Here is a 13,145-nt window from a genome sequence, read left to right on the forward strand (position 1 = left end):
ACTGCATTGCCTGTCCCCTCTCTGAACTGCTTCGTGCCATACACAGGCTGCTCGTGCCTCTTGTGGCACCTGTGCCACCGGTTGGCCTCCCCTGCTCAGGAACATGGCCAGCCATCATTCCCTGCCACACGCTACTTTTATTTGTTACCTGGAAATTCTGGTCTGGGCATGTAGGGGACCACTAGGCCTTACATAACAGATGACTTGGAGCTCTGAATTTTTACTGCTAACTGGCTGGTGGGCTTCTGCAAAACACACCAGCACTTGCCGCCCAGCCTTCCTTTTGTTCTAGCCATGCCATTTTCAAACCAGGTAGGGAGTACATGCTATGCGCTGAAGCACTTACCAGAGTCACCTTCTTTTCCCTTGGTACACCCACTGGTACTGCTCCTTCCCAAAGGCTGTGATCTGACACTTGTTCTTGCTGCAGGCAGTAGCATGGGGTATCAGTGTTCATTTCTTTCTACTGTAAGAGGCCCTTTCTTTCTACTGCATAAGAACCCTATTACTGAACCTTTCTGCCCAGCAGGTGGTTGGTTTCTCCAAAACCAAGGGAGATATTTAAAGGAGGGAGTAGGTTTCTAGTCAGTTCAATCTCAGTCAGTCAAGTTCAAAACTCCTGCTCAGAGTAGTCAGCGCAAGGCACTGTGAGATTGCTGTTGGAGGACTGCTCCCACCAAACAAAAGTAAAGCACCCTCGGTTTATTCCAGTGGCAACAAGCTACTTGGGGAGGTGGTACTACCCAATTATGTACCCCAAGGCATTGATCATTTCCAGGGATCCTGGTTTTCTGTTTCCCATGGAAAAATGGGGTAACACGAGGATTTTCCCCTGTACTGGAGTGAAACGTGGATTTCTCATTTTAGTAAAGAAACCCATGGATTTTGCAGTTTTGCAGCGAGCTCTCTGCAGGCTGGCACAAATCCAGCCTGAAGGGGTCTGGGGGGAGTGGGAAGAGGGCAGTCAGGCAGCGGGCACCATGTACATGTAGATGCACTTGACCCCAGGCAGCCTGGAGAACAGTTCCCTCAGGTAAGTGTGTGTGTGGGGGGGGCAAAATTGAGGCTCCCATAGGGAGGGAGAGCAGGAGGGAAGGAGTATCTCCCCAAATGCATGGCTGCAGGGCCCTGGCAGGAAGTGGGATGGGGCCATAGACAGCTTATCTGAGGCCAGCTCCCCACTGCTGCGTGCACTCTCTGGGGGCTGGGGGGGCTGTATGCAAGGGCGGGTCGCCAGGGTAGCACAGAGCTCACAGCTGCAAGCAGCTTTTGCTCTGCTCTGCAGCACTGGGTCATACCCGCTGGGATGCGGAGGCCCCGAGGGAGGGCAGCAGGGTGGGAGCCCAAGTCTGCAGCACACACCTGCCCCCATCCCTGCTGCACGCACAAGTCTGGGAGGCACAGGTCCCCCTGGCCTCCGGGACTGTGCTGTGGCAGGGAGCCAGCCGTACCCCGCTACAGCCCTCAGTCTTTTCATAGTTAAGATGGGAAAAAAATCACAGACAATCAGTCTTTTCATAGCTAAGATGCTGGTACCATTCCCGTTCCTATAGATCAGGGGAACAAAATATGACCCATGGGCTAGATCCAGCCTGTCAAGGCCATGGTGTATGCAGCCGGTCCTGCCGTTGCCTGGGCATGCAGCATGGCTGGGGTGGCCTGGCAGCTAGACTCCACTTCCCAGAAGCCATGGTGGTGGCTCCTTCTTGCTGCCACCACTAGCGTCTCTGCTGCTGCCAGATCCGGCCCCACTGTCTGGGCGCCCTGGCCTGTTTACCTCACACCCACTGCCAGAGCAGGCTGTCCGTGGGGTCCCCACAGAGCGGCCTGGAACCGTGTGGGCAGGGCACAAGCACAGGGAGGTGGGGAGTGGCATCTGGGAGCAGGTCTGGCTCCAGGCAGTGCTGCAACTGGGGCCAGGCTCATGGAGTAGTGACAGCACAGGGCTGGGACCAGGGCAGAGCTACAATCTACTGCCTGCATATCCCTGCGATGGGCGCCGGTTCCACGGGCAGGGACGTGCCAAGAGTAGATTGCAGCTCTGCCCCAGGCCCGGGCCCTGCAATGTCACCGCCCAGCAATTCCATCCTGTGATCCTGGCCCCAGCTGCAGCCCCAGCCCCAGCCCTGCTACCTATCCTGCTTGTGCATGCTGCTCCCTGCCTGCCTGCAGCCCCATCCCATCTACCTGAATGAGCATGTCCTGCCTGTGCAGGTCCGAGACCAGTCTCCACAGAGACCCTGGGCAGGGCCTGCACCTCTGGGCAGTGACAGTGTGGGGCAGTGTGGGGACAGTAAGGAGTTTTGATGAGCTGTTGCAGGCTGGGTGCTGACCTAGCCTGCAACAGCTCACCAAAACTCCCTGAGTAAATTATTTACTCCAGACCAAATAATTGCCCACCCCTCCTACAGAGTAATGATGATGATGAAGTGGAACAGAGTAAGAGACATTCATAAGATACAACGACATCAATTTATGACAAAATCTGTTCAATCAAAAGAGATCATAACATTAAACTGGAATCCACAAGTTGTACACAGACAGACAGAGATATGGTATGGTACCATGACTCTCAACCAAATTAAAATTCTGTGAACAGTAAAAAGGAATAGATAAAACAGTACTCTAAGTAGAGGATTTCTTAGGCATGATAGTGTGCAGGAAGGATACGCAGCACAGCATGCAAACATTACTCACTCTCCAAAAATGTACCATGCCTTCATAGATAAGGTTTAATAAGTGAAAACTAATGGAGATGGACAGCCATGCAGTCCACTTGCTTTTGGAAATCAACATAATATGCAGAGACAGATTATCTAAATTCTTCATCATAAATTCTAGGAACTGTTAAGAAAGTTCAAATGCAATACAACTGAAAAAAACCTGTGTATTTGCCATGTCATGCAAAGTAAAAGCAGAGGAGATTTATGAACACATGTGTAACAGACTGCCAATGTGGGCTCACCAGATTGGCTTGAGATACTTACCTTGGGCTAGAAACAGTGCCGGTGAACTCTGAGCAACCCCTAGGGTGGAGCAGGGGAGCCCTGCTCTGTGGAGAAGGAGAAGCCGACCGAAAGAAGGGGTTTTCAATCCCCTCATTTGCTTGGAAGGGGGATGGTGGGAGTTGGGGGCCCGCCACTCAGAGCCCTGGTTTGCCAGTTTGCAAGTCAGGGCAGGACTGCCGGAGGGGATAAAAGCAGCAGCCGAACTGGCGTGGGGGTTGCTGACAGTGACTCCAGGGAACAATGTAGGAGGCCTAAGAAGAGCTGGGGTGAGCTGACCCAGCAGAGGGGGCAGAAAGACCCCTCTGAAGAGCCTCGAAGGCCCTGGGAGAAGAAGGCAGCAGCAGTTGGCCATGCCTCCAGCCCTGCAGCAGAGGGAGCAGCGGGCAGGGCTTGGGGCAGAAAGCTGGTGCCCCAAGGCCCCATTGCAGTGTGCTGGACGTGCCAGGCGTCCCAGAGGCTAGGGGTGGCAGTCGGCCCCTCACTCCACTGCGGAGAACAAGCAGTGGCCAGGAGCTCAGGCGGCATCCTTATCCGGAGCAGGGAGCTGGGCTGGTGAGTTGAGGAAACCCCTCCCCCTCCCTGGGGAAGTGGGACAGCAGCAGGTAAAGCACTGGGATACTGAGGAACAGCAGAGCATCAGGACGAGGGTCCCCAGGAGCACAGGGCGCAGGCCAGTGCTCAGAGAGGGACTGGCAAGTCACGAGGCATGTGGGGTGCCCAGCCAGTCATCTGGAGCAGGGGTTTAAAGCAACAACCCCTGTGCTGCTGGCCCTCTGCCACTGACTGCCCCAGAAGGGACTCAGTCCTGTCCCTTAGTCTACAGCTGATTGCCATCAGATGGAGTCCCTGAGCTTTGTGCTTGGGTCATGCTGATTGCTGCAGGAGCCTACTTTGTTGCTTGCCTTTTTGGTTGCCACAGAGGGTCACCCTTTGGCCTCTTTGTGGGGTTGGGGTTTGATACAATTTGATTGCTGCAGACCAGAAGAGCTTAACCGGTTGCAGTCTGTCACTTATTGGGAAGCCTGTGGGAGCTGCTGGGAGTGACCACCTTGCTTCCTTGTGGTAGCATCTCAGCAGTGTCTGAAAGCTGCCAGTTACCCTACCTGTGGTTCTTGAGTCAAGGGTTGACTAATGCACTCCGGTTTGTTTTGTGATTCTGGTTATGCCATTTAAATTCACTTGTAAATGACCTTTCCTATTATTCTTGTTTTCTAAATAAAGTGTAAATAGTTCAATCAGTTAAGTATTAGACCTCCTTGGCAACACGGGCTGCTCTGTGGGGAGCAGGGGCTGGCAGGATAAATTGGTGCTGGCCGGAAGCCCTGTCCCACTGTCACCACACCATCCCTGATATTGGGCAAGGGTGACAACTATTGGGCCATCACCCAGGTTACACATGGTTAAGGAACTATTCTGGGGGTATTCACGTATTTGGGGTATTAGACAATATTTTCAACCTGTGGGAAATGAGCCCCTTGAATTGACAAAGCATCAAAGGTTCTATTAGGCATTGTAACATGGCTCTGTCCCTTTACGGAGGAACAGTCAACCCTGTTAAGAGAGCCTAGTGGTGAGGCACTTAGGTAAGCAGGAAAGAGTCCCAAAGCTCCCTTCATAGCAGCAATCAGGCTATGAAAGGAAGTGTGACAGGTTCATGTGCCAGGGGCAGTTGTGAAGCCCCCTGGTGGCCATTTGACCCCTGTCCAGCTCAGTCTCTATAACAGCCCTCCCTTAATTACTTGCCCAACCTGCCTTGTTCCCCCATGGGTCTTAGAGTGAGCCTTAGTCCACTTACAGTACCCCTGGCTCCCTCCTGGATACTCAGCCACCCCCCCGCCCCAACCCCTTAAGGTCAGTGGCCCCTTTTGGCTGTCCTGTGCCCCCGCAGGGCTCCTGTACATTCAAGGGCTACATGCGTAGCTATGCCTCTCCAGGGCACCTGTAGCCTTAAGGGCTCAATGCATGGCTCCGCTTTCTTCCTTACATCACACCCTAAACCTTGCAGGTCTTAACTATTTGTACACTGGCCCCCTTGGGTCCTCAGGCCCCCTGGTCCTCTACATAGTTTCCCTCTGAGCTCTCGGACCCCTGGTCCCCCACACAGCCCCTACTCAGAGCTTTTGGACCCTTTAGTCCAGCTTAGCCTGCTCAGGCTTGTGGACTGTCTAGCCCGGCTTAGCCCTTCCCTAGGCACATGGGCCCTCTGGTGCAGGTCTCAGCTCTTCCTAAGCTGCTGGACCCCTTACTGGGTCCTACTCTCAGTCTGTGGGCTCCTGGGTTACTGGGTTTCTAAATAGGCCTTGAGCCTGCCACTTCAGGGCTCAAGGCTAAACTCTCAGTGTAACCTAAATAAACAAGCATCTCAACCCTCAATCCCTCTCCAGACTTAACACAAACAAAGGCCACTTGCCTGTAAAAGTCCAGTCTTTCTCAACCCAAGGAACTTGCCTCTGTTCCCAGCGCTGCAGAGTTCTTCAGCAAAAGCCAGTCCCTTCAGGAGCCCTGCAGCCAGGAGCTCTTCACTTCGTGGTTGCTAGTGAGAAACTAACTGACGGGTGCGTGCTCTGGGCTCTTACAGCTCAGGCCTGAGCACTCTTGTGGTCGGGTGAGTCCCCCATCAGGTCCCCCCTGCCACCTGCAAGCAGCCTGACAAGCTGCTTGCGCCCTCAAAAGAGCAGGCACCCTGGTACAAACAGCTGGCTGCAAGGAAGAACTAAGTTGCTGTGCTGGGGCCAGAGTAAAAGAGGCTGCCTTTCTGGGGTGCATCCACATGAGCGAGCACGTGCCTGTCGCAGTGTTTCAAAGCAGTTTGAGACACTGCAAGAGGCACGCTGGGAACAAAAAAGTGTTCCCCACGCTGCATATTTGCAGCATGGACTCTAATTTTGAAACTTGGAAATCCCAGTATCTCTGCGCCACAAGGGGGGCTCTGCCAGTAGCAGGCCCTGAGCACCCTGACACCTGTTCCTGCTGCTGCAGGGGGGGATTGTACACTGTGCAAGGGCGGGTGGAGTGCCCACCCCTCCCAAGCAGTCCCTTCCACACCCACAAACCCCACACCCCCAAACCCCTGCACAAGCCCCATATCCCCCCCAAAAACCCCACCCTCACAACCCTACACCCACCCACAAACCCCCAAAAATGCTCCCCCCGCTTCCCCCCCAAACCCCATATCCTGCCCCCTGCCCCCACCCCCCCATCTCATACCCTGCATATCCAGCTGGCAGACAGGATGGGACAGGTCCTGCTGACAGGAGCCATGGCTGCAGGGGCAACTGCCACACTGCAGCCCTGCCCCGTGTTCACACTGGTGCTGAGACATAGGGCCCCAGCCTGTGGGGGCTCCTGGTCCCAGGAACCACTTGGGTGCGTGATGGGCTGGGGGGACGGAGGGAGGTGGCAGCAGGTATGTGTGTGTGTGTGAGAGAGACAGAGAGAGATGGGGGCTGGGGGAGCACTCTGGGTAGGACAGGCCACCAGAGCCATGCTTAGGAGTCCCTCTGCTCCACCTAAAGCAGCCTGTAGAGGGAAGCCCAGGAATGGCACGGGGATCGCTGGGGACTGGACACAGGTGCGGGGAGCAGAACAGCAAGGCCAGCACTGCTCAAAGCCACAAAGCAGCCAGTGGGACACCTGCAGCTGGACGAATGTCCTGGTGCTGGGATGGAGCTGCTGCCATGAGCAAGGTAGTGGGGGCAGACAGGGGCTATGGGTCAGGAGTGAGGGGCACTGGCAGGGCCGTGGGTTGAGAGTGAGGGGCCAGGGCAGCAGCAGGGCACTGGCATATCAGTGCTGCTCAGTGCCCCACATCCTGGTGAGTGAAGGGGGCAGGAGCAGCCATGATTTTTCTATGATAAAAAAAAAAAAGCAAACGCAAAAGTGTAAAGATATTTAGAATTTCTTTATTATGCTGATCGAGGCACTGGTAGGCTTTCAAACAGCTTTAAAATTTTAAGTATATCAATAAAATATTGGCCAACTGATCACTCTATATATAGTGTTGTTTCATTTTAATCACAGGAGAACACAGACAGATTTTGGGTATTTTAATGACAGAATTTGGGAGGTTTTTTGACAGTTTTTTTGATCAGAGAATGTGCAATTTTTAAACAAGGAACACCAGAATCTCTGCTAGTGAGGCAAGTGGCAAGACCTGGGCACTGGAGCCAGGGCCAGCACCAGGGACCCAGCTGGAGGGCAGATGAGGTGGCTGACCTGCTCAATTTGTGGCCAAGAGGACAAATTTTCACAGTTCAAAGTCAGCAACTGCAGTAAGTACATCTTCTGGGTGATAGCTGCCCAGATGGCAGAGGGGGGACACCAGAAAACATGACAGCAGTGCCGCACAAAGGCCAACTGTGCAGACATGGCCCACTGGCAGCTGGCCCAGAGGTTCAAAAGGCTCTGCTACAGTGCCCATACCACATCCCAGATGGCTGTATGGCCCCCATCTGGGTCTGGAAACTCCACTATGTAGAGAGAGATCAGTTGGGCAATGTGTTATTGATATATTTACAATTTTAAAGCAATCTGGAAGTCTACCAGTGCCTCGATCATCATAGTAAAATGAATTCTAAATATCTACACACTTCGGAGTTTGTTTTGTTTTTTGATCATTGAAAAACCAGAGCTGCCCCTGCCCCCTTCACTCACCAGGATGCAGGGCACTGAGCAGCACTGGGATGCCCATGCCATTGCCCCTCACTCCAAACCCACAGCCCCTCAGTGCCCCTCACTCCTGACCCCCAGTCCCTATCTACCCCCACTAGCAACTCCACCCCAGCACCAGGACATGAGTCCAGCTGCACCTGTCCCACTGGCTGCACCTGTCCCACAGTGCCGGCCCTTGCTGTTCTGTTCCCTGTGCCCAGTCCCCAGCATGTCCCAGCACCAGTGTAGGCACAAGGCAGGAATGCAATTGCCTCTGAAGCCATGGCTCCCGCCAGCTGGTCCTGTCCTCTCTGGCGGCTGGGCATGCAGAGTGTGAGATTTGTGGGGTTTGGGGGGGAAGAGAGGAAAGGTGGATTTTTTGAGGAGTGGGGGGGTTGGTGGGTGGCTGTAGGGTTTGTAGGAGTAAGGTTTGTGGGGGCAGTGTGGGGTTTGTGTGGGGGTCTGTGGTTGTGGGTGGGAGGCTGGGGTTTGGGGTGGATTGTAGGGGGTTATGGGTGTGTCGGGGTGAGTCCACCCCCCACCCTGCATGACGCAGTGCCCCTCCTCAGCAGCAGCAGTGGGCTGTCAGGGCATGTATGGCCAGCTCCTGGCAGGGACCCCCAGGGGCTGCACATGGCACAGACTGCCAGCTGGCCCACTGGCACGTGCCCTCAAACAGGACCAGGCTGTCTCTTGCTGTCACCTGGGCTCCTGGAACCGCATGCCTCAGGCTAGGCTGGGTCCTGCCTCCATGAAGCCAGCCCAGCCTGATGGTGCGCAGGGCACATGGAGGCAGGACCTGGCCCAGCCCAAGACACGTGGGTCTTGCAGGCGGTGCCAGGAGCCTGGGTGACAGAAAGAGCCAGCCCAGTCCTGGTCAAGGGCATGCACCACTGTGTGCCATGTGTAGCCTCCAGGGGTCTCTGCCAGGGAGTGCCCTGATGGCCCGCTGCTGCTGCTGTGGGGGGCTGTGTGGGGAGGGGCAGGCAGGCAGGGGACCAACCTCTCCCACAGTCTTCCCGCTCCCCTCCCCCACATCCCTACTTACCTGGGACAGAGCCTTGCCCCACTCCCATTTCCCCCAGCGCACTGAGACAACATGCTGCAGCAGCAGGGACAGTGTTAGGCACAGAGATGTTCTGGCCACGTGCTAGAGTGTCTCTCTGGAGGACCCAGCCTCTGGTTGTCTCAGGGTCGCCTTGAGAGTGCCCTGCACCACGTTTTTTTCCAGCGTGTTTTTTTTATACCAGAACGTCTTTGTATCAAATTTAGAGTCCGTACTGTAAATATGCAGTGAAGAGAACATTTTTTCGCCCCCAGCATGCCTCTTGTGGTATTTTGAATTGCTTTGAAACACTGCAACAGGCCCATCCCGTGCAGCCCTAGAGTCCATGACAGGGCAGAAGGATTTGGGGTTTTTGTTTGTTTATTTAAAGGACTAAACTTTGCTTTAGAGGCCTTCATGAGAAGCTCCTCAAGGAGGAAAGCCCATTACAAAAGCCAGCAGAATAAGCAATCCTCTGCCTACAGGCTGACAAGTAGGGGCATAAGTGGAAGCAAACAAATGCTAAGTAGGACACTAATGAATTGAAACAGAAGAAAAGTACAAGTCAAGTGACTTAGAAAAGAGCATAGCCACCATGGCTGTTTACAGATATTAAAACCAAACAAAGCAAAACATGCTTTGCTGGAAGAAGCAGTGCATTACTTCAGCCTGGCTGTGCAGCATCTCTAAAGATCAAGCATTTCAGCATGGTTTTTTGGTGCTTTTAGCTAAAGCTGATTCAATCAGCTGTTAGATAAAAGTGTCAAAAAGCCCCACTAAAGTGCCCAACCTTTACAGATGTTGGGCAAGCCGCGGTAAAGTAATGCACTGCCTCTTCTGGTCATGTGTGGGGCTCATCATGGGAACACACTAGCTGCATCCAGACGAGTGTGGCCGTGCAGCATCTGGTGCTGCAGACATGTCTGCAGTGCCAGATATTGCACATTCAGCTGTTCTCCGCGCTACAAGGGACCTGTGGAGGGTGGAGGTGGGTGATCCCTGAATATCCGAGGGCAAAAAAAAAAAAAAAACCAAGCAAAAGGAAAGTAGAGTGGCACATGTGGGGCCAGCATGTGCGGCTCGATGCTGGAGCCTGGCCAGCCAGAGCTGCACTGCAGCTGCCAGCCAGGCTCTGAGCGACAGGATCACCACTGCTGCAGCCCCAGGAAGACCTCAGGCCCCCAGGTAAGGCTGTTGGGGCCATCCCAGGGCTGGCCCCAGCCTCCTTTACCCCACCCAGGGTAACCTGCCATGCACCAGAGCATGCCTGGCACAAGTGTTCCCTGGGGACAAATAGCAGTGGCATAAGGTGTCCCGTTGCAGGTTGTCCCCAGGGAACCAAATGTCCATGCTTGTCTGGACATGGCCACTGAATTTAAATGAAGTGCCAGGTTTTTTCGGATTTTTTACGTGTCTTGGATTTTTTGCAAAAACCTCCTGTTAGACACTAGAACCCACCTTCCAGGAAACTGTGGAGAATTAAGAAAGATATTTCAAGTTTGGAAAGAAACTCTCCTCTCTCATCTCCCAGACTTAACAGCTTTTCTGGGTCACTTTGAGATGCTTCTGACCTATAGACTAGACCTGCTTAGACTCTACCATGGATTTGAAATATTGGAATTATAGACACTGAAAGAAGTATAAAAACTGGACTGGCTTTGGAGAAATGAGGGAAGGAAGAAGAATGGGCATCAAGGCAAGATAAAAAAAAGCAGCCAAAATGCCAACTGTATTAACAAGACAGAATTAAGTAGTATAGGAGATTTTGGTGGCCAGGGGATGAGGTAAGGAATAATAACAGAGCAACCTGGGAGCAGAATAAAACCTCAGATTTGTTTCCCCCAAAGCTTACAGTTCAGCATTTATTTTCTCTCCATTATGTCTCAGTTCCACAAGATTTTTTATTTCTCGTTGTGCTCAGGAGTAGGAGGAGCTCAGTACCTTGAGGGATTGCCGTGGTACAAAGAACAGCTAAGGATTCAAAACACACAGGCCCTTCTTGGTATACAATTTGCAAATACATTGCTAAGTGGTGGTGGTTTCCAGCCACTTGAATACATCAAAGGTTAAGGGCAGAGACAGAAGGTAAATCCAGACTTAGATAACTGCCAACAAATTTCAGCAATTTAATGAGTTTATCTCTCCTGATTGAATGCCTGCGCCATCAGTATATATTATTAATATAATTTTGAGATGACTTTTCTCTTGCTGATATGGCACTTCTCAATAAGGAAAGGCAACAGAGGGCAGAGTTTTTGAGCTGTAGCTTTGAGTCAAGTGCTTGCTTGGCAGATAAATACGCTTTAGAATAAGCAAAGTCACTTTGAGAATCAAGTACACCCTGAATCTGTCTCTCTCTCTTTCATGTGGCATCAGATATCAACTTCTATGAGTCACTGTCTGGTATTATTGCTCAATGTATGGGCTTCATCTGTCCTATCTGGGTATTTGTAAAGATTACAATTAAGTGCTGTGCTGTGCTATTTGTTGGACATTATATTCACACAGGGGACTGTCCAAGCAGTTTCTTGTGAAGTGCTGTTTTGAAGAGGCTTTTTCAAGACCTTGGTTCAGCTTGACCCACACTTCTCTATCAAGGTTGTGCTTGATGGGGGAGGACTTGTGTGGTGCTGGTATGAAACACTGTAGGAATGGGTCTGATCTTTCCCGGTGCTCCACCCACTCTATTGCTGCCTATAGGTTTGGCTCACAGAATCACAGAAAATGAGGGTGGGAAGGGACCTCAGGAGGTCATCTAGTCCAACCCCCTCTCAAAGCAGGACCATCCCCAACTAGATCATCCCAGCCAAAGCTTTGTCTAGCCAGGTTTTGAAAACCTCTAAGGATGGAGATTTCACCACCTCTCTGGGTAATCTGTTCCAGTGTGGTACTACTCTCCTAGTGAGAAAAAAATCTTCCTACTATCTAACCTAAGCTTCCCTTGCTGCAACTTGAGACCATTGCTCCTTGTTCTGTCATCAACAAGGAGCAACCATCTCAAGTTAAAGACTAAGGGAGGTTCAGGAGCTTGTGGGCTTCATGTATAAACGGTTTACAGTTTTGAAACCTCTTAAGTCTTCATGCATTTGGGTCTTCACTTAATAGTTGATGGAGCAGGTAATTCTCATCTTGTCCCTCTATTGTCATACTGATGGGTATGTGTGAGAGACAGAGATCCAGCCTCTTATGAATCTTAGCACACTGAGTACAGCATTGAGCTTTTTAGTGAGACAACTTCTGGACCATACGGGAGCACAATATTCTGCGAGGGCACATACCAGTGCAAGTGCAGTGGTACTGAGGTCTTTGAAATTGGCATCCCATGTCCTGCCGACTACATATCTTAATGCAGCTACCCATCTGGGGACTTTACTGCTGACTTTCTGAATGTGTACAGGTGAGGAAATGGTCTCATGCAACCCCTACGTAGTTTGGGATTTGCTCATGGGGAAGGATGTAGTTGCCTACTGTTATTCAGTGTGCTCCTGGCTTGAAGACTGTCCAGGTGGAAGAGGCATAATACTGATTTATTGATGCTCAGCTTTAAGCACCACCTGCGGAGACAGTCAGAAATGAGTTCCGTGTCCATGCTCAGCATCTTTTCCAATTCTGTCATATCTATTCCTTGGGCTACTATGGTGACATAATTATAATATTACTATTACTGGAAAGTCTAATCTGTGCATGTTTTAACACAATAAAGTATGATACAAGAAGAGGATAAAGTCAGTCATTGGAGGTGCAAGAACAGAACTTTTTCTTTTATCCAAGCCAGACAAGATCCTGAGTGCCAGCTGGAAGCACAGCAAACAGGATTAGGAAACGTTTAATTGCCCAAGTAAATATGCATTTTCATAGCAACATTACAGTGCCAGAATGAACTGCATCTCTGAATCCTCCTCCACTCCTCAAACATACCCCCTCACAGGGCTCTTCCCATCACCTGCCTCGAGGTGAAGTTATGCAAGTCTCCTGCTTTCAAGACAGGCCTTCTGTCATTGGAGTCTCCTGTGTATCAGCTGCAATTACCTCAGTGTGTCTGACATGTCCTGTCCTTGCAATTCTCTTTCTTCAAGGGTAATAGTAGTATCCAGTAACTAGACACCCTTTTTAAAACAAATATTACCCATTAGAGCAAAAGCACTCAGAAAAATAAGTCATCATAAACACGTCATATGCACACATCTAGCTTACCAAGAAACTAAACATCTTCCACATGAGGATCCTTGCAGATCTGTTTCCTGTAAACTTCAGCCCACTCAAGGAACTGCTTCTTTATGTTGGCCTTAACGAGAAAATTAAAACACTTAAGATGTACCTGCTTGTTCCTTTTGATCATTCCCTCTTCCTAAGGTCAAGTCACTTTTTTGACAGTATAGCCCTGTCACGTTAGGAAACAGGATGCAAGATCCTCAGAATTGATAACTGTATCCACTGTTTTT

This window comes from Crocodylus siamensis, chromosome 5 (assembly GCF_052110815.1).
Source record: "Crocodylus siamensis isolate JL-2025a chromosome 5, ASM5211081v1, whole genome shotgun sequence".
Lineage (NCBI taxonomy): Eukaryota > Metazoa > Chordata > Crocodylia > Crocodylidae > Crocodylus > Crocodylus siamensis.